Source organism: Rhamphochromis sp. 'chilingali' (assembly GCF_963969265.1).
Source record: "Rhamphochromis sp. 'chilingali' genome assembly, chromosome: 18".
Classification (NCBI taxonomy): Eukaryota; Metazoa; Chordata; class Actinopteri; order Cichliformes; family Cichlidae; genus Rhamphochromis; species Rhamphochromis sp. 'chilingali'.
The window spans coordinates 33,258,212-33,278,649 of NC_137945.1; the positions used below are offsets into that span (position 1 = coordinate 33,258,212).

General features: G+C 45.0%; 1 protein-coding gene across 3 annotated transcripts in view; it reads left to right on the forward strand.

The window, feature by feature from the left end:
- Positions 1–13,912: 13,912 nt before the first annotated feature.
- LOC308385725 (syncytin-2-like) overlaps positions 13,913–20,438 on the forward strand; it is a 102,963-nt gene continuing 96,437 nt past the window's right edge. For 2 of the 3 annotated variants that reach the window (XM_080864853.1, XM_080864850.1), the window contains exon 1: positions 17,156–17,379. The gene's annotated coding sequence lies outside the window, so the exon portion shown is untranslated. Of the gene's footprint in view, positions 14,369–17,155; positions 17,380–20,438 lie in introns of those variants that run through there. The other variant, XM_080864851.1, reaches the window with a different exon arrangement.

Consider the following 20,438-nt stretch of genomic DNA (forward strand, 5'->3'; position numbering starts at 1 on the left):
GTATGAGTGTTATTACATGTTTGTTTGTTTTTTGACAGACGGGTGAATTGCCCAGACGCAGAGGTCTACCCGCTCGAGAGTCCAAATTGATTGAGTCGCCGGATGGGATGGCTCAAATTGCTAAGGGAGAGCAAGTAGATGATTGTGTTGCTTGTGCTATTCTCAGGCCTCGTCTGTTTACTGAGCCTGCGGCTCTGTATCCAGAGGATGACTGGGGTTATCAGTGCATTTTGAAATTAACTAGAGAGGCTGTGGACACAGGTAACTGCACCACCTTATCAGGTTTATATCCGCAAATTGACAAACGTACGTAAACACGTCGATCCACGCCTAAACGAAATATTTACACATGTCTTGAATTTGCGACGGACGTGATGAAAAACACTTTAACAATGCATGTACATTCAGGTGTGAACACGGCGCTGGAGGATTGGATGACGTCTGTTTTTGGGCAATGGAAGGGTGTTTATGTCTGCCATGTTTCCTTTTGTTACTCTTATAGGTATATTGATGAGACACACCTGGAGAATGTTGGCCTTTTTCAAGGCCAAGAGGAGGGATTATCAGGTGGAATATTATTTCAGTGTCTCTGTGGTGTTATTCACACTTAGTATTATTGCTTTTGCATCACTTATGGTTTATCATTTATGGTTATAGAAGAATCCTGCATTCCTGGTTTAATTATGTCCTTGTTAATCTGAGCAAGATATTAATGTATATAGATTATCATCACTTTAATTCAGTCTATTGTTGGTCTGTATTATTCTTTCTATCTGCTTAAGCTGTTGTCCATTAGTGTATTTACACCTCTCGATCTGGTGGGTCCAGCAGGGCCTGTTCCAGTCACTTGGACATATTCAGGCGAATAACAACATGCACGTAGTTATGTAAAACACGCACGTTCACAAACACACTTATGGAGAACTGTGAGGGCGTCTCAGGACATGCTCCCTGTTTGACACACACACACACTCACAATCGACACGAATAGATATACACACCACACACCCTGGTTTTCTCTGAGTGCTGGACTGAGTGGAAACATCTGGAGGCCATATAAGGGGAACTTCCTGAGTTCTGAGAACTGACTGATACTTATCATGTGTCTTGACGTCATCATTGCAATAAAAGCCTTGTGATAGGGTTGTTCGGGGGAGATCAGCTCTAAAAGGCTTGTGATGCTCATCTTCCCCATATGTACATATGTATAATAAAAAACCACTATTTTTACATCTACTGAGGACCATGTAGTCGTTTGTCTCTTCCTCAAATTCGAATCATGACACTGTTGTTTTCCCATTTTCTCTCCTTTAAGTTTGAGACCCACATGCAGTAATTCCTGGAATACTACTTCAGTTTCATCCATCCATCCATCCATCTTCATCCGCTTTATCCGAGGCCGGGTCGCGGGGGCAGCAGCCTAAGCAAAGAGGCCCAGACCTCCCTCTCCCCAGCCACCTCCTCCAGCTTATCCGGGGGAATACCAAGGCGTTCCCAGGCCAGCTGAGAGATATAATCTCTCCAGCGTGTCCTGGGTCTGCCCCGGGGCCTCCTCCCGGTGGGACATGCCTGGAACACCTCACCCAGGAGGCGCCCAGGGGGCATCCTTGTCAGATGCCCGAACCACCTCAGCTGGCTCCTTTCGATGTGGAGCAGCAGCTGCTCTACTCTGAGCCCCTCCCGGATGGCCGAACTTCTCACCCTATCTCTAAGGGAGAGGCCAGCCACCCTTCGGAGGAAGCTCATTTCTGCCGCTTGTATCCGTGATCTCGTTCTTTCGGTCACTACCCACAGCTTGTGGCCATAGGTGAGGGTAGGGACGTAGATCGACCGGTAAATTGAGAGCTTCGCTTTTACACTCAGCTCCCTCTTCACCACGACGGACCGGTGCAGCGTCCGCATTACTGCAGCTGCAGCCCCAATCCGTCTGTCGATCTCCGGCTCCCTTCTCCCATCACTCGCGAACAAGACCCCGAGATACTTGAACTCCTCCACTTGGGGCAGGAACTCATCCCCGACCCGGAGTGGGCACTCCACCCTTTTCCGGCTGGGAACCATGGCCTCAGATTTGGAGGTGCTGATCCTCATTCCTGCTGCTTCACACTCGGCTGCGAACCGTTCCAGTGCGAGCTGGAGGCCCTCACCCGATGAAGCCAACAGAACCACATCATCCGCAAAAATCAGAGATGAGATTCTGAGGCCACCAAAGCGAAAGCCCTCTGCTACTCGGCTGCACCTAGAAATCCTATCCATAAAAATTATGAACAGAACCGGAGACAAAGGGCATCCCTGGCGAAGCCCATCACCCACCGGGAACGAGTCAGACTTATTGCCGGCAATGCGAAACAAGCTCTTGCAACGGTTGTATAGGGATCGAATGGGCCAGACACCCCATACTCCCGCAACACCTCCCACAGGACACCCCGAGGGACACGGTCGAATGCCTTCTCCAAGTCCACAAAACACATGTAGACTGGTTGGGCAAACTCCAATGCACCCTCAAGTATCCTCGAGAGGATAAAGAGCTGGTCCAGTGTTCCGCGACCAAGACGAAAACCGCATTGTTCCTCCTGTATCCGAGGTTCGACTAGCGGACGAACTCTCCTTTCCAGCACCCTGGCATAGACTTTCCCAGGGAGGCTGAAACTTCAGTTTCAAACTGTAAATTTTTAGCTTCTCCTCTTGATTCTTCTGCCTCTTCTTTTAATTTGACATTTTCAGCCTGTATCATTTGAAATTCTTCTTGCAGGTTAATCAGCTGTACTGTATTGTATGGTGAATCACTCGCCGATCCTCTTCTCGTTCTCCCTCGATTCATTTTGGCCTTTTAAACAAAGGAGCCAACGTATTGTAGAGGAGTGAAGTGAAGTTTTCGATGTTTCTTCGTCAACTGTCGTTTGTCCTGCACAGAGATGCTGCTGTAGATGTGTCTCTAGCTGTGTCTGGATACAATGAAACATGCTGTAACTAAGTGCTTGTGTTGCACAGTTCTACTAAACATTCCATTCCATGCATGCTCCACCCACATGGTCGGGAATGTCAGGTGCTGCATCACCAAATGCTGCTCCCGTTGCCTAGCAATAACAGCTGTTTACTTTTTGGGGTCTGGTTCATTGTTTAATAAAGAAAACATGTCCAAGTATTGGGTGCTGAGGCTCAGCGCATATTCTAGCCTGCTGTGTGGGTGGGCAGCTAGAAATCACTGGTGGGCAACATGAGTGAGGAGAAAACTGGAGCAGCCAAGCAGGGAGCTGCAGGTTGCTGGTTTGAGTCTCTGTTCAGATGCTGGTGTCTCCTCTCTCTGAGATGTCTGCAAACAGTCCCAGATAAAACAATAAGGATAATAAACAAACACGTGACTAAAATAACAATTATGACTCTGATGTGTTTCATGTGTAGCAGGATGGCCTCTATACAGCAGTCGCTGCAAGCATCCACATCGCCACACTCACTTTTCTTTAAGCAGGCGTGCTGGGCTCCTCCTAAGGAAAGTTTGAAACTTCATTTCCTTCATGCTGGTGAACTTTTTACCAAATATTTCATCAAAGCTTCTCCATCACTGACAGGGATTGTTTGGATCTTCACACTCATCTCCACCAACCCTAAAAAATGAGTCTCACTTTGCTCATATAATGCCAGGAGTGTCTCCATATTTCACAAAAGTCTATACAAACATGTAACAGTATCCCATATTCATATAAATATTATTGATATTATAACAAAAGCTGTCACCAACACAATTGTCCCAAGTGCTTTTTTTTATTAGTTATTGCAAATGCTTGATTGCAGTTCTTGCTAGATGACAAAACCACTTATTAGGTTTAGAAGGAAATGACTTTTTCTACATGAGGTAAAGTTGGAGCTGTTTCCCCAAACTAAATAAAATCATCATTTAAAAAACTACAATCTGTATTTACTCTGAACATCTGTGTTAACATTTGAAATTGGAAACATGTAAGTGTAACAAACATGTTAAAACATAAGAAATCAGGAAGGGGCATGTATAGGAACTTCTTTTACTTATGTATTAATCACATTATTTTATTGTATGATACCTTGGTGCCACTGGATTTTAACATGTCTCACACTCATACAGTAAGACAAATGGTTGGGGTCTAGTAAGGAAGTTGGGGGAAGCAGACAGCTCCACAGGAAGAGTCTTTTGTCTCTTTGAGGACTCTGGGAGGTAGCAAGGGGGTGTGAACCACCTTCTTATCCTTAGCGGGCGACCAGCGGCGGTGGTCTGCCGCGCAACCAGTACGCTGCTGTAGGTGCCGCAGGTTCTCTTGCTTGACCAACGATTATCTTCCACGCTTTTCGATCTAAGGCGATGATTCTTGCCTGCTCGAGGTCAAGTCGAAGGGCCTTCAAATCATCCTGGATTTGTTTCATCCATGTCTTCTTTGGTGCATTTCGATGCACCCTCCAATCGGTGGGGCGGGTCAACCAGAGTAGGCCATGGGGGTAGCGGCTCGGGTCCATTTGACAAATGTGGCCAAACCAACGGAGTCGACGGCGCTGGATTAGGTCGCCGATCGTCGGTTGGCTGCCGCAGCTGGTGAGGATGGTGTCATTCGAATGACGGTCGCGAAGGGAAACCCCGAGCATGCATCTAAGGCAACGCATTTGGAAAACTTCGAGCTTGCTCAGGTCGTGTTTGAGCATTGTCCACGTCTCTGCACTGTAAAGTAGAACGAGCAGGATCAGGGTTTGGTAAAGGCGGATCTTTGTCGCTAATTAAGTGTGCCTATGCCAAAAGGCACACTTATTACTATTGCTCGGATTTATTATTAAGTGTGCCTATGCCAAAAGGCACACTTATTACTATTGCTCGGATTTATTAAGTGTGCCTATGCCAAAAGGCACACTTATTACTATTGCTCGGATTTATTATTATTATTATTAATTAAGTGTGCCTATGCCAAAAGGCACACTTATTACTATTGCTCGGATTTATTATTCTTATTATTAAGTGTGCCTATGCCAAAAGGCACACTTATTACTATTGCTCGGATTTATTATTCTTATTAAGTGTGCCTATGCCAAAAGGCACACTTATTACTATTGCTCGGATTTATTATTAAGTGTGCCTATGCGAAGGCACACTTATTACTATTGCTCGGATTTATTATTATTATTATTATTATTATTATTAAGTGTGCCTATGCGAAGGCACACTTATTACTATTGCTCGGATTTATTATTATTATTATTATTCTTTTTCCGCCTGAAATTTTGGACCTTATCTCGCCCCACAGTTTTGAGACAAGGTTCACATATGATATATCATTGTGTGCGGCTGGAGCTGGAATGAGTTGCTATGACTTTTGGTGTTTATTACTTCTATAGTTTTTTAAATATGAATATTTTAATGCAAGTTTTTTCCCATTGAAATGAATGGAGAACAAGAAAACTTCATTTGTGGTGTGCTGGCTCACTCTAGTGGTATGTCGGGAGTAATGCGAGGCGGCCGCTGTGTCCCTGTGGTTGGCCTACTTGTCAGATATCGACAAATCCTACACTACAGACCAGTTGACAGCGTGCAATAACCCAGCCGATTCATTCGTCTTTACACTACCTCACAATCGACTCAACGGTGAGTTATTTGTTTGTTTCGTTTTCTCACAATTAATGTAAAGCCAAGGTATATATCAACGGCGCGCACAGCGGAAGTATGGCGTCCCGCTTGCCCTTCACAATAAGAGCATTATAGCGGATTATAATGGGGGACGCTTTTATTTTGTATAACTACCGGAAGTAGTTCCTGTGTACTGACGCTAGCTGGGTAGCTAGCGCCGCGTCGCTTAAAAAGCTTAAACTTAAGAGGCTGACACTCGCTAAACCACCCGATCGCTCGCCAAGCGACTGTTTCACACTGGACTTATTTTTCGTTTATATGGGCCGATGATGCTGGTCGATGAGGAAAAACTGAGTTGTTTGGTGGTGGCTAACGCGGAGCTAGCTAGCCACCGGTATGTGTCTCTTTCCCCTCATATGTGGGGAAAGAAACATGTGAGGCGGCCGCCGATCGACCGGTTTTCAGGTGAGAATGTAGGTGTGTAAACGTCAAATATCTGCTCGTTTTGTCAAAACATCCCATATTAGCAACAGATTTCTCACGATGTTGCTGCTAGCCGGCTAGCTAGTTTGGCCGGCCGGCTAGCCGGCTAGCTAGCTCGGCTAGCTAGCGCCGCTTCGCTCAAAAGCACCCAGGCTTGGCTTTCAGTGAGGCGTCTCTAACTCCTTTCACCCCCGATCGCTCCGCAAACAGTCTTTGTCTTAGCTGGACTTATTTTTCGTTTATATGGGCCGATGATGCTGGTCGATGTGGAAAAAATAACTGAGTTGTTCATATACCGGTGGCTAGCTAGCTCCGCGTTAGCCACCGGTATATGTCTCTTCCCCTCGTATGCGGGGAAAGAAACACCGATCGACCGGTGGTGGCTAACGCGGAGCTCAATCGTGGATAAGGGAAACCCAATGCAGGAGAAGCAGGCGGCTGGTGAACTGAATTTCAGGTAAGACGTTATTAACTGCACTCTATTTGGGTCAGATATAAACCGAGTTTAGGTGTAGTTTATTTTCGTTGTGCTGACAGTTACAATAACTGTACTGCGTGCTAGCTAGCACGACGGAGTTTCTATACAGCTGTGCGCGCTAAGTTACTGATTTTGAACTTTATGACAGCCTCCCCTATTTTCAGGCGAGAATGTAGGGGTGTAAACTTCAAATATCTGCTCGTTTTATCAAGAAGTGCCATATTTTATCAAGAAGTCCCATATCTCTCACGATGTTACTGCTAGCGCCGCATGGCAGCTAGCTGGCTAGGGCGGCTTGGCTGACACCTAGGCCGGGCTGACTGATACCCAGGCCGGCTCACGCTCTCGTTTCACCGCCGCATGGCGGCTAGCTGGCTAGCGCGGCTTGGCTGCCACCCAGGTCGGGCTGGCTGACACCCAGGCTGGGCTGGCTGACACCCAGGCCCGCTCACGCTGTCGTGTCACCCCTAGTCTTTCGTGATGACTCTTGGTTGGCTGCTGGACTTATTTTTCATTTATATGGGCTGGTGATTCAGTATGAGTGTCCGGTGAACTGAATGTCAGGTAAGACGTTATGTATATGTAAGGTAGTGACTGGAATAAGTCACAAGGTGTCGCTGTTGAGCTGCATATATGTTGTAAATTTTAGCAATTTTGACCATTTGTCCTCTGCAGGACACCGTAGTTCAGATTTCTCGTTCGCGTGGGCGCCATCTTGGTTCAGTGTTTACTGTGATGTGCAAAGGTAAGCACTGTCAGTGGCGAACTGCATTGGTTTTGTTTAAAAATAAGTGTTCCACTGTGTAAAATAGCGGTTTGTCATTTAAGCCGAGCAAATATTTTGTTTATTGAGAGGTTCATGTATTGTCTGATGAGAGTATGAGACAAAGATATACTTTTCTTTCTTACTCTCATATAAAATATTTAGCTTTTATTAAATAGTTATCTGAATCTTACAACCAAAGTTTGTATAATAATACACAAGATTGGCTGTAGACCATTGTTAATCATTCAGAACACTGTGTAAAAATAACAAAAAACAAAAAGTGAATGAAAAGTGCATAAATATTTATTTTACGTGTTTGATGTGTGTGGCAGGGCGTGGTCTGCAGTGCCGCTGCAGGGGAGGTGGACCCACCTCAGCGGCATCTGCAATCACGCCTCTCAGGTGTAAAGTCTGTGCTCTCTCTGCTTTTTTTTTTTTTTTTTTTTTTTTTTTTTTTTTTTTTTTTTTGTGTATGTGTCGGGCTATGAGATGAAAAGCTACAGCCGGCTGTGTGGGTACAGCAACTATGTGTGAAAAGTGGTCCATAACGTAATGCTTCAAAGTGTGTTCATGCAAACATTGTCGGGTCTGCTTATGAACCTCTGCGCACAGCGTCTACAAATTGGGGCTGTACGAAGTCACCTCATCTTTACACAAAACTGTAAGCTGTCATCTGTGAGGCGCGAGCGGTGTTTGGTTTTACCATAGTTCATGGTGGAGAATGGCTGCTCCGGTGAGTTTTGCTCTCTGTAGCCGTTTGAATGGCAAACTATACTGATTAGCGGCGGCATAGGCACACTTAAAATTTCTTCAGAAATTTTCGCTTTCTAGTTATTATTATTCTTTTTCCGCCTGAAATTTTGGACCTTAACTCGCCCCACAGTTTTGAGACAAGGTTCACATATGATATATCATTGTGTGCGGCTGGAGCTGGAATGAGTTGCTATGACTTTTGGTGTTTATTAAGTGTGCCTATGCGAAGGCACACTTATTACTATTGCTCGGATTTATTATTATTATTATTATTATTATTATTAAGTGTGCCTATGCGAAGGCACACTTATTACTATTGCTCGGATTTATTATTATTATTATTATTATTCTTTTTCCGCCTGAAATTTTGGACCTTAACTCGCCCCACAGTTTTGAGACAAGGTTCACATATGATATATCATTGTGTGCGGCTGGAGCTGGAATGAGTTGCTATGACTTTTGGTGTTTATTACTTCTATAGTTTTTTAAATATGAATATTTTAATGCAAGTTTTTTCCCATTGAAATGAATGGAGAACAAGAAAACTTCATTTGTGGTGTGCTGGCTCACTCTAGTGGTATGTCGGGAGTAATGCGAGGCGGCCACTGTGTCCCTGTGGACGCTTTTATTTTGTATAACTACCGGAAGTAGTTCCTGTGTACTGACGCTAGCTGGGTAGCTAGCGCCGCGTCGCTTAAAAAGCAGCCGGGCTTGTCTTAAACTTAAGAGGCTGACACTCGCTAAACCACCCGATCGCTCGCCAAGCGACTGTTTCACACTGGACTTATTTTTCGTTTATATGGGCCGATGATGCTGGTCGATGAGGAAAAACTAACTGAGTTGTTTGGTGGTGGCTAACGCGGAGCTAGCTAGCCACCGGTATGTGTCTCTTTCCCCTCATATGTGGGGAAAGAAACATGTGAGGCGGCCGCCGATCGACCGGTTTTCAGGTGAGAATGTAGGTGTGTAAACGTCAAATATCTGCTCGTTTTGTCAAAACATCCCATATTAGCAACAGATTTCTCACGATGTTGCTGCTAGCCGGCTAGCTAGTTTGGCCGGCCGGCTAGCCGGCTAGCTAGCTCGGCTAGCTAGCGCCGCTTCGCTCAAAAGCACCCAGGCTTGGCTTTCAGTGAGGCGTCTCTAACTCCTTTCACCCCCGATCGCTCCGCAAACAGTCTTTGTCTTAGCTGGACTTATTTTTCGTTTATATGGGCCGATGATGCTGGTCGATGTGGAAAAAATAACTGAGTTGTTCATATACCGGTGGCTAGCTAGCTCCGCGTTAGCCACCGGTATATGTCTCTTCCCCTCGTATGCGGGGAAAGAAACACCGATCTACCGGTGGTGGCTAACGCGGAGCTCAATCGTGGATAAGGGAAACCCAATGCAGGAGAAGCAGGCGGCTGGTGAACTGAATTTCAGGTAAGACGTTATTAACTGCACTCTATTTGGGTCAGATATAAACCGAGTTTAGGTGTAGTTTATTTTCGTTGTGCTGACAGTTACAATAACTGTACTGCGTGCTAGCTAGCACGACGGAGTTTCTATACAGCTGTGCGCGCTAAGTTACTGATTTTGAACTTTATGACAGCCTCCCCTATTTTCAGGCGAGAATGTAGGGGTGTAAACTTCAAATATCTGCTCGTTTTATCAAGAAGTCCCATATTTTATCAAGAAGTCCCATATCTCTCACGATGTTACTGCTAGCGCCGCATGGCAGCTAGCTGGCTAGGGCGGCTTGGCTGACACCTAGGCCGGGCTGACTGATACCCAGGCCGGCTCACGCTCTCGTTTCACCGCCGCATGGCGGCTAGCTGGCTAGCGCGGCTTGGCTGCCACCCAGGTCGGGCTGGCTGACACCCAGGCTGGGCTGGCTGACACCCAGGCCCGCTCACGCTGTCGTGTCACCCCTAGTCTTTCGTGATGACTCTTGGTTGGCTGCTGGACTTATTTTTCATTTATATGGGCTGGTGATTCAGTATGAGTGTCCGGTGAACTGAATGTCAGGTAAGACGTTATGTATATGTAAGGTAGTGACTGGAATAAGTCACAAGGTGTCGCTGTTGAGCTGCATATATGTTGTAAATTTTAGCAATTTTGACCATTTGTCCTCTGCAGGACACCGTAGTTCAGATTTCTCGTTCGCGTGGGCGCCATCTTGGTTCAGTGTTTACTGTGATGTGCAAAGGTAAGCACTGTCAGTGGCGAACTGCATTGGTTTTGTTTAAAAATAAGTGTTCCACTGTGTAAAATAGCGGTTTGTCATTTAAGCTGAGCAAATATTTTGTTTATTGAGAGGTTCATGTATTGTCTGATGAGAGTATGAGACAAAGATATACTTTTCTTTCTTACTCTCATATAAAATATTTAGCTTTTATTAAATAGTTATCTGAATCTTACAACCAAAGTTTGTATAATAATACACAAGATTGGCTGTAGACCATTGTTAATCATTCAGAACACTGTGTAAAAATAACAAAAAACAAAAAGTGAATGAAAAGTGCATAAATATTTATTTTACGTGTTTGATGTGTGTGGCAGGGCGTGGTCTGCAGTGCCGCTGCAGGGGAGGTGGACCCACCTCAGCGGCATCTGCAATCACGCCTCTCAGGTGTAAAGTCTGTGCTCTCTCTGCTTTTTTTTTTTTTTTTTTTTTGTGTATGTGTCGGGCTATGAGATGAAAAGCTACAGCCGGCTGTGTGGGTACAGCAACTATGTGTGAAAAGTGGTCCATAACGTAATGCTTCAAAGTGTGTTCATGCAAACATTGTCGGGTCTGCTTATGAACCTCTGCGCACAGCGTCTACAAATTGGGGCTGTACGAAGTCACCTCATCTTTACACAAAACTGTAAGCTGTCATCTGTGAGGCGCGAGCGGTGTTTGGTTTTACCATAGTTCATGGTGGACAATGGCTGCTCCGGTGAGTTTTGCTCTCTGTAGCCGTTTGAATGGCAAACTATACTGATTAGCGGCGGCATAGGCACACTTAAAATTTCTTCAGAAATTTTCGCTTTCTAGTTATTATTATTCTTTTTCCGCCTGAAATTTTGGACCTTAACTCGCCCCACAGTTTTGAGACAAGGTTCACATATGATATATCATTGTGTGCGGCTGGAGCTGGAATGAGTTGCTATGACTTTTGGTGTTTATTACTTCTATAGTTTTTTAAATATGAATATTTTAATGCAAGTTTTTTCCCATTGAAATGAATGGAGAACAAGAAAACTTCATTTGTGGTGTGCTGGCTCACTCTAGTGGTATGTCGGGAGTAATGCGAGGCGGCCGCTGTGTCCCTGTGGACGCTTTTATTTTGTATAACTACCGGAAGTAGTTCCTGTGTACTGACGCTAGCTGGGTAGCTAGCGCCGCGTCGCTTAAAAAGCAGCCGGGCTTGTCTTAAACTTAAGAGGCTGACACTCGCTAAACCACCCGATCGCTCGCCAAGCGACTGTTTCACACTGGACTTATTTTTCGTTTATATGGGCCGATGATGCTGGTCGATGAGGAAAAACTAACTGAGTTGTTTGGTGGTGGCTAACGCGGAGCTAGCTAGCCACCGGTATGTGTCTCTTTCCCCTCATATGTGGGGAAAGAAACATGTGAGGCGGCCGCCGATCGACCGGTTTTCAGGTGAGAATGTAGGTGTGTAAACGTCAAATATCTGCTCGTTTTGTCAAAACATCCCATATTAGCAACAGATTTCTCACGATGTTGCTGCTAGCCGGCTAGCTAGTTTGGCCGGCCGGCTAGCTAGCTCGGCTAGCTAGCGCCGCTTCGCTCAAAAGCACCCAGGCTTGGCTTTCAGTGAGGCGTCTCTAACTCCTTTCACCCCCGATCGCTCCGCAAACAGTCTTTGTCTTAGCTGGACTTATTTTTCGTTTATATGGGCCGATGATGCTGGTCGATGTGGAAAAAATAACTGAGTTGTTCATATACCGGTGGCTAGCTAGCTCCGCGTTAGCCACCGGTATATGTCTCTTCCCCTCGTATGCGGGGAAAGAAACACCGATCGACCGGTGGTGGCTAACGCGGAGCTCAATCGTGGATAAGGGAAACCCAATGCAGGAGAAGCAGGCGGCTGGTGAACTGAATTTCAGGTAAGACGTTATTAACTGCACTCTATTTGGGTCAGATATAAACCGAGTTTAGGTGTAGTTTATTTTCGTTGTGCTGACAGTTACAATAACTGTACTGCGTGCTAGCTAGCACGACGGAGTTTCTATACAGCTGTGCGCGCTAAGTTACTGATTTTGAACTTTATGACAGCCTCCCCTATTTTCAGGCGAGAATGTAGGGGTGTAAACTTCAAATATCTGCTCGTTTTATCAAGAAGTCCCATATTTTATCAAGAAGTCCCATATCTCTCACGATGTTACTGCTAGCGCCGCATGGCAGCTAGCTGGCTAGGGCGGCTTGGCTGACACCTAGGCCGGGCTGACTGATACCCAGGCCGGCTCACGCTCTCGTTTCAACGCCGCATGGCGGCTAGCTGGCTAGCGCGGCTTGGCTGCCACCCAGGTCGGGCTGGCTGACACCCAGGCTGGGCTGGCTGACACCCAGGCCCGCTCACGCTGTCGTGTCACCCCTAGTCTTTCGTGATGACTCTTGGTTGGCTGCTGGACTTATTTTTCATTTATATGGGCTGGTGATTCAGTATGAGTGTCCGGTGAACTGAATGTCAGGTAAGACGTTATGTATATGTAAGGTAGTGACTGGAATAAGTCACAAGGTGTCGCTGTTGAGCTGCATATATGTGGTAAATTTTAGCAATTTTGACCATTTGTCCTCTGCAGGACACCGTAGTTCAGATTTCTCGTTCGCGTGGGCGCCATCTTGGTTCAGTGTTTACTGTGATGTGCAAAGGTAAGCACTGTCAGTGGCGAACTGCATTGGTTTTGTTTAAAAATAAGTGTTCCACTGTGTAAAATAGCGGTTTGTCATTTAAGCCGAGCAAATATTTTGTTTATTGAGAGGTTCATGTATTGTCTGATGAGAGTATGAGACAAAGATATACTTTTCTTTCTTACTCTCATATAAAATATTTAGCTTTTATTAAATAGTTATCTGAATCTTACAACCAAAGTTTGTATAATAATACACAAGATTGGCTGTAGACCATTGTTAATCATTCAGAACACTGTGTAAAAATAACAAAAAACAAAAAGTGAATGCAAAAGTGCATAAATATTTATTTTACGTGTTTGATGTGTGTGGCAGGGCGTGGTCTGCAGTGCCGCTGCAGGGGAGGTGGACCCACCTCAGCGGCATCTGCAATCACGCCTCTCAGGTGTAAAGTCTGTGCTCTCTCTGCTTTTGTTTTTTTTGTTTTTTTTTGTGTATGTGTCGGGCTATGAGATGAAAAGCTACAGCCGGCTGTGTGGGTACAGCAACTATGTGTGAAAAGTGGTCCATAACGTAATGCTTCAAAGTGTGTTCATGCAAACATTGTCGGGTCTGCTTATGAACCTCTGCGCACAGCGTCTACAAATTGGGGCTGTACGAAGTCACCTCATCTTTACACAAAACTGTAAGCTGTCATCTGTGAGGCGCGAGCGGTGTTTGGTTTTACCATAGTTCATGGTGGAGAATGGCTGCTCCGGTGAGTTTTGCTCTCTGTAGCCGTTTGAATGGCAAACTATACTGATTAGCGGCGGCATAGGCACACTTAAAATTTCTTCAGAAATTTTCGCTTTCTAGTTATTATTATTATTATTATTCTTTTTCCGCCTGAAATTTTGGACCTTAACTCGCCCCACAGTTTTGAGACAAGGTTTACATATGATATATCATTGTGTGCGGCTGGAGCTGGAATGAGTTGCTATGACTTTTGGTGTTTATTACTTCTATAGTTTTTTTAAATATGAATATTTTAATGCAAGTTTTTTCCCATTGAAATGAATGGAGAACAAGAAAACTTCATTTGTGGTGTGCTGGCTCACTCTAGTGGTATGTCGGGAGTAATGCGAGGCGGCCGCTGTGTCCCTGTGGACGCTTTTATTTTGTATAACTACCGGAAGTAGTTCCTGTGTACTGACGCTAGCTGGGTAGCTAGCGCCGCGTCGCTTAAAAAGCAGCCGGGCTTGTCTTAAACTTAAGAGGCTGACACTCGCTAAACCACCCGATCGCTCGCCAAGCGACTGTTTCACACTGGACTTATTTTTCGTTTATATGGGCCGATGATGAAAAACTAACTGAGTTGTTTGGTGGTGGCTAACGCGGAGCTAGCTAGCCACCGGTATGTGTCTCTTTCCCCTCATATGTGGGGAAAGAAACATGTGAGGCGGCCGCCGATCGACCGGTTTTCAGGTGAGAATGTAGGTGTGTAAACGTCAAATATCTGCTCGTTTTGTCAAAACATCCCATATTAGCAACAGATTTCTCACGATGTTGCTGCTAGCCGGCTAGCTAGTTTGGCCGGCCGGCTAGCCGGCTAGCTAGCGCCGCTTCGCTCAAAAGCACCCAGGCTTGGCTTTCAGTGAGGCGTCTCTAACTCCTTTCACCCCCGATCGCTCCGCAAACAGTCTTTGTCTTAGCTGGACTTATTTTTCGTTTATATGGGCCGATGATGCTGGTCGATGTGGAAAAAATAACTGAGTTGTTCATATACCGGTGGCTAGCTAGCTCCGCGTTAGCCACCGGTATATGTCTCTTCCCCTCGTATGCGGGAAAGAAACACCAATCGACCGGTGGTGGCTAACGCGGAGCTCAATCGTGGATAAGGGAAACCCAATGCAGGAGAAGCAGGCGGCTGGTGAACTGAATTTCAGGTAAGACGTTATTAACTGCACTCTATTTGGGTCAGATATAAACCGAGTTTAGGTGTAGTTTATTTTCGTTGTGCTGACAGTTACAATAACTGTACTGCGTGCTAGCTAGCACGACGGAGTTTCTATACAGCTGTGCGCGCTAAGTTACTGATTTTGAACTTTATGACAGCCTCCCCTATTTTCAGGCGAGAATGTAGGGGTGTAAACTTCAAATATCTGCTCGTTTTATCAAGAAGTCCCATATTTTATCAAGAAGTCCCATATCTCTCACGATGTTACTGCTAGCGCCGCATGGCAGCTAGCTGGCTAGGGCGGCTTGGCTGACACCTAGGCCGGGCTGACTGATACCCAGGCCGGCTCACGCTCTCGTTTCACCGCCGCATGGCAGCTAGCCGGCTAGCTGGCTAGTGCGGCTTGGCTGCCACCCAGGTCGGGCTGGCTGACACCCAGGCTGGGCTGGCTGACACCCAGGCCCGCTCACGCTGTCGTGTCACCCCTAGTCTTTGTGATGACTCTTGGTTGGCTGCTGGACTTATTTTTCATTTATATGGGCTGGTGATTCAGTATGAGTGTCCGGTGAACTGAATGTCAGGTAAGACGTTATGTATATGTAAGGTAGTGACTGGAATAAGTCACAAGGTGTCGCTGTTGAGCTGCATATATGTTGTAAATTTTAGCAATTTTGACCATTTGTCCTCTGCAGGACACCGTAGTTCAGATTTCTCGTTCGCGTGGGCGCCATCTTGGTTCAGTGTTTACTGTGATGTGCAAAGGTAAGCACTGTCAGTGGCGAACTGCATTGGTTTTGTTTAAAAATAAGTGTTCCACTGTGTAAAATAGCGGTTTGTCATTTAAGCCGAGCATATATTTTGTTTATTGAGAGGTTCATGTATTGTCTGATGAGAGTATGAGACAAAGATATACTTTTCTTTCTTACTCTCATATAAAATATTTAGCTTTTATTAAATAGTTATCTGAATCTTACAAACAAAGTTTGTATAATAATACACAAGATTGGCTGTAGACCATTGTTAATCATTCAGAACACTGTGTAAAAATAACAAAAAACAAAAAGTGAATGAAAAGTGCATAAATATTTATTTTACGTGTTTGATGTGTGTGGCAGGGCGTGGTCTGCAGTGCCGCTGCAGGGGAGGTGGACCCACCTCAGCGGCATCTGCAATCACGCCTCTCAGGTGTAAAGTCTGTGCTCTCTCTGCTTTTTTTTTTTTTTTTTTTTTTTTTTGTGTATGTGTCGGGCTATGAGATGAAAAGCTACAGCCGGCTGTGTGGGTACAGCAACTATGTGTGAAAAGTGGTCCATAACGTAATGCTTCAAAGTGTGTTCATGCAAACATTGTCGGGTCTGCTTATGAACCTCTGCGCACAGCGTCTACAAATTGGGGCTGTACGAAGTCACCTCATCTTTACACAAAACCGTAAGATGTCATCTGTGAGGCGCGAGCGGTGTTTGGTTTTACCATAGTTCATGGTGGAGAATGGCTGCTCTGCTGAGTTTTGCTCTCTGTAGCCGTTTGAATGGCAAACTATACTGATTAGCGGCGGCATAGGCACACTTAAAATTTCTTCAGAAATTTTCGCTTTCTAGTTCTTATTATTATTATTTTCCTTTTTCAGCCTGAAATTTCCGCGCGTAACTCGCCCCACAGTTTTGAGACAAGGTTCACATATGTTATATCATTTTGTGCGGCTGGATCAGGAATGGTGTGCTATGACTTTTGGTGTTTATTACTTCTATAGTTTTTTAAATATGAATATTTTAATGCAAGTTTTTGCCCATTGAAATGAATGGGAACTTAAGTTTCACTTATGTTTCAAGTTAATTTGTGGTTTGTTGGCTCCCTCTAGTGGTATGTCCCCGTATTTGGATTACCGTAATGACGACAATATCAACGGCGCGCACAGCGTCGGTGCTTTCAGGAACCATTGGAATTCTTAAAGTTGCGCAAAGCATTGAATAGTTACGGTAATGGCAAGGGTGTATGCTTGGTGCAAATTCCATATCCCAGAGTCAAACAATGGCGGCTGCTACTTCGTTTAATATATTCCTCTTATTCGTGTTTCTAGGTCACAAAGTAAACTTTTAAGATATTTTCAGGCGAGAATGTAGGTGTGTAAACGTCAAATATCTGCTCGTTTTGTCAAAACATCCCATATTAGCAAGAGATTTTTCACAATGTTGGCTAGCTAGCCGGCTAGCGCCGCTTCACTCAAAAGCACCCAGGCTTGGCTTTCAGTGAGGCGTCTCTAACTCCTTTCACCCCTGATCGCTCCGCAAACAGTCTTTGTCTTAGCTGGACTTATTTTTCGTTTATATGGGCCGATGATGCTGGTCGATGTGGAAAAAATAACTGAGTTGTTCATATACCGGTGGCTAGCTAGCTCCGCGTTAGCCACCGGTATATGTCTCTTCCCCTCGTATGCGGGGAAAGAAACACCAATCGACCGGTGGTGGCTAACGCGGAGCTCAATCGTGGATAAGGGAAACCCAATGCAGGAGAAGCAGGCGGCTGGTGAACTGAATTTCAGGTAAGACGTTATTAACTGCACTCTATTTGGGTCAGATATAAACCGAGTTTAGGTGTAGTTTATTTTCGTTGTGCTGACAGTTACAATAACTGTACTGCGTGCTAGCTAGCACGACGGAGTTTCTATACAGCTGTGCGCGCTAAGTTACTGATGTTGAACTTTATGACAGCCTCCCCTATTTTCAGGCGAGAATGTAGGGGTGTAAACTTCAAATATCTGCTCGTTTTATCAAGAAGTCCCATATTTTATCAAGAAGTCCCATATCTCTCACGATGTTACTGCTAGCGCCGCATGGCAGCTAGCTGGCTAGGGCGGCTTGGCTGACACCTAGGCCGGGCTGACTGATACCCAGGCCGGCTCACGCTCTCGTTTCACCGCCGCATGGCAGCTAGCCGGCTAGCTGGCTAGCGCGGCTTGGCTGCCACCCAGGTCGGGCTGGCTGACACCCAGGCTGGGCTGGCTGACACCCAGGCCCGCTCACGCTGTCGTGTCACCCCTAGTCTTTCGTGATGACTCTTGGTTGGCTGCTGGACTTATTTTTCATTTATATGGGCTGGTGATTCAGTATGAGTGTCCGGTGAACTGAATGTCAGGTAAGACGTTATGTATATGTAAGGTAGTGACTGGAATAAGTCACAAGGTGTCGCTGTTGAGCTGCATATATGTTGTAAATTTTAGCAATTTTGACCATTTGTCCTCTGCAGGACACCGTAGTTCAGATTTCTCGTTCGCGTGGGCACCATCTTGGTTCAGTGTTTACTGTGATGTGCAAAGGTAAGCACTGTCAGTGGTGAACTGCATTGGTTTTGTTTAAAAATAAGTGTTCCACTGTGTAAAATAGCGGTTTGTCATTTAAGCCGAGCATATATTTTGTTTATTGAGAGGTTCATGTATTGTCTGATGAGAGTATGAGACAAAGATATACTTTTCTTTCTTACTCTCATATAAAATATTTAGCTTTTATTAAATAGTTATCTGAATCTTACAACCAAAGTTTGTATAATAATACACAAGATTGGCTGTAGACCATTGTTAATCATTCAGAACACTGTGTAAAAATAACAAAAAACAAAAAGTGAATGAAAAGTGCATAAATATTTATTTTACGTGTTTGATGTGTGTGGCAGGGCGTGGTCTGCAGTGCCGCTGCAGGGGAGGTGGACCCACCTCAGCGGCATCTGCAATCACGCCTCTCAGGTGTAAAGTCTGTGCTCTCTCTGCTTTTTTTTTTTTTTTTGTGTATGTGTCGGGCTATGAGATGAAAAGCTACAGCCGGCTGTGTGGGTACAGCAACTATGTGTGAAAAGTGGTCCATAACGTAATGCTTCAAAGTGTGTTCATGCAAACATTGTCGGGTCTGCTTATGAACCTCTGCGCACAGCGTCTACAAATTGGGGCTGTACGAAGTCACCTCATCTTTACACAAAACCGTAAGCTGTCATCTGTGAGGCGCGAGCGGTGTTTGGTTTTACCATAGTTCATGGTGGAGAATGGCTGCTCTGCTGAGTTTTGCTCTCTGTGGCCGTTTGAATGGCAAACTATACTGATTAGCGGCGGCATAGGCACACTTAAAATTTCTTCAGAAATTTTCGCTTTCTAGTTATTATTATTAGGGCCCGAGCACTGACAGTGCGAAGGCCCTATTGTAATTGCTCCGTTTATTATTATTATTATTATTATTATTTCGGCAAATGAATCGGCCTTTTGAGGACCTAAACATGCTCGAAAACTCATGAAATTTTGCACACGCGTCAGGTCTGGTGAAAATTTACGTATTTTAATGTTCTCAGACATGGCCAGGGAAAATTAGCTCAGTAGCGCCACCTAGAAAAATGAAAAATGCGAGCCCCCGGTATGGGTATCACCTACATGTTTGAAAGTCGGTACACCTATATAACGTTCAGAGTCGAACAAAAAAGTCTATTATGGCAATGTCCTAAACCCAACAGGAAGTCCGCCATTTTGGATTGAAGGTGACATTTTGGCTCTGATTTTACCGTTTCCATGCCTCGAACTTTAACGAACTCCTCCTTGGGGTTTGATTTCATAACCTTCATATTTGGTCAGTGCCAACTACACCCTTGTGCCATGTTAAATTGCGGAGCTTTTGAGTTTTCACAATACCATGAGGCCGTGGCGCCACGGCGAATTTCGATGACTCGCCATGAAAATCTTATTGCCTCTCATTTTGTCATAGATTTTCTGACCTTGACCAAAGTGAACACATATGATAAGGCTCCACCCCTGAACATATTACAACTGCCATATTTTACATCAGGGACAGCGCCACCTAGTGGGAACAGGAAATGTCATGTTTTACACTTTGGGGTACAGTATAGTGATGGGTGACATCTGCAGCCTCAAATTTCTCCAGGAAAGCCTTAAGGAGTTGGTCTTGGGGTACAGTGAAAACTGTGGCTTTTCACAAAAGGGTGTGACCTCAGCAGCATGGCGAACTTTGATATCTCGCCATGAAGAAACAAATTAGTATAACTCCATGAAATCCAGTCTGATTAGTACCAGACTTTACAGGCATGATGTCACACCCGCCCTGAACAGATTGATGTGCCCATTGTCAGGAATATGAAGAGCGCCACCTAGTGGGAACAGGAAATGTCATGTCTTACACTTTGTTGTACTGATTTTCACAGGTTCATAGTGGCCACCTCAAAAGCGGTGAATATCACCATCAGTCCCTCGTGATGCTTTAGTGCAAAAATTGTGAGTTTAAACTGAACGGCGCACCCTGGTGGCAACGCTGTTCAACATGAAAGATGAAGTGGCTTTTGAGGGTCTTGGCAAGTTTATAGAGGCTTGAAATTTGGCACACACCTCCAAATGGATGAAGGCTTTGTTGGCATGTGATCATTTTCATTGAATAGCGCGAAATGGCTCCACAGCGCCCCCTACAAAATTTCAAAACCACAGCCCCTGCTCTGTGTTCTATGTATGATTCTGAAACCTGGTAAGCTTATAGGAGATATCAAGATGTACAAAAAAGTCTCTTGGTGCAATATCCCAAATCCAACAGGAAGTCAGCCATTTTAAAATTAATGTGT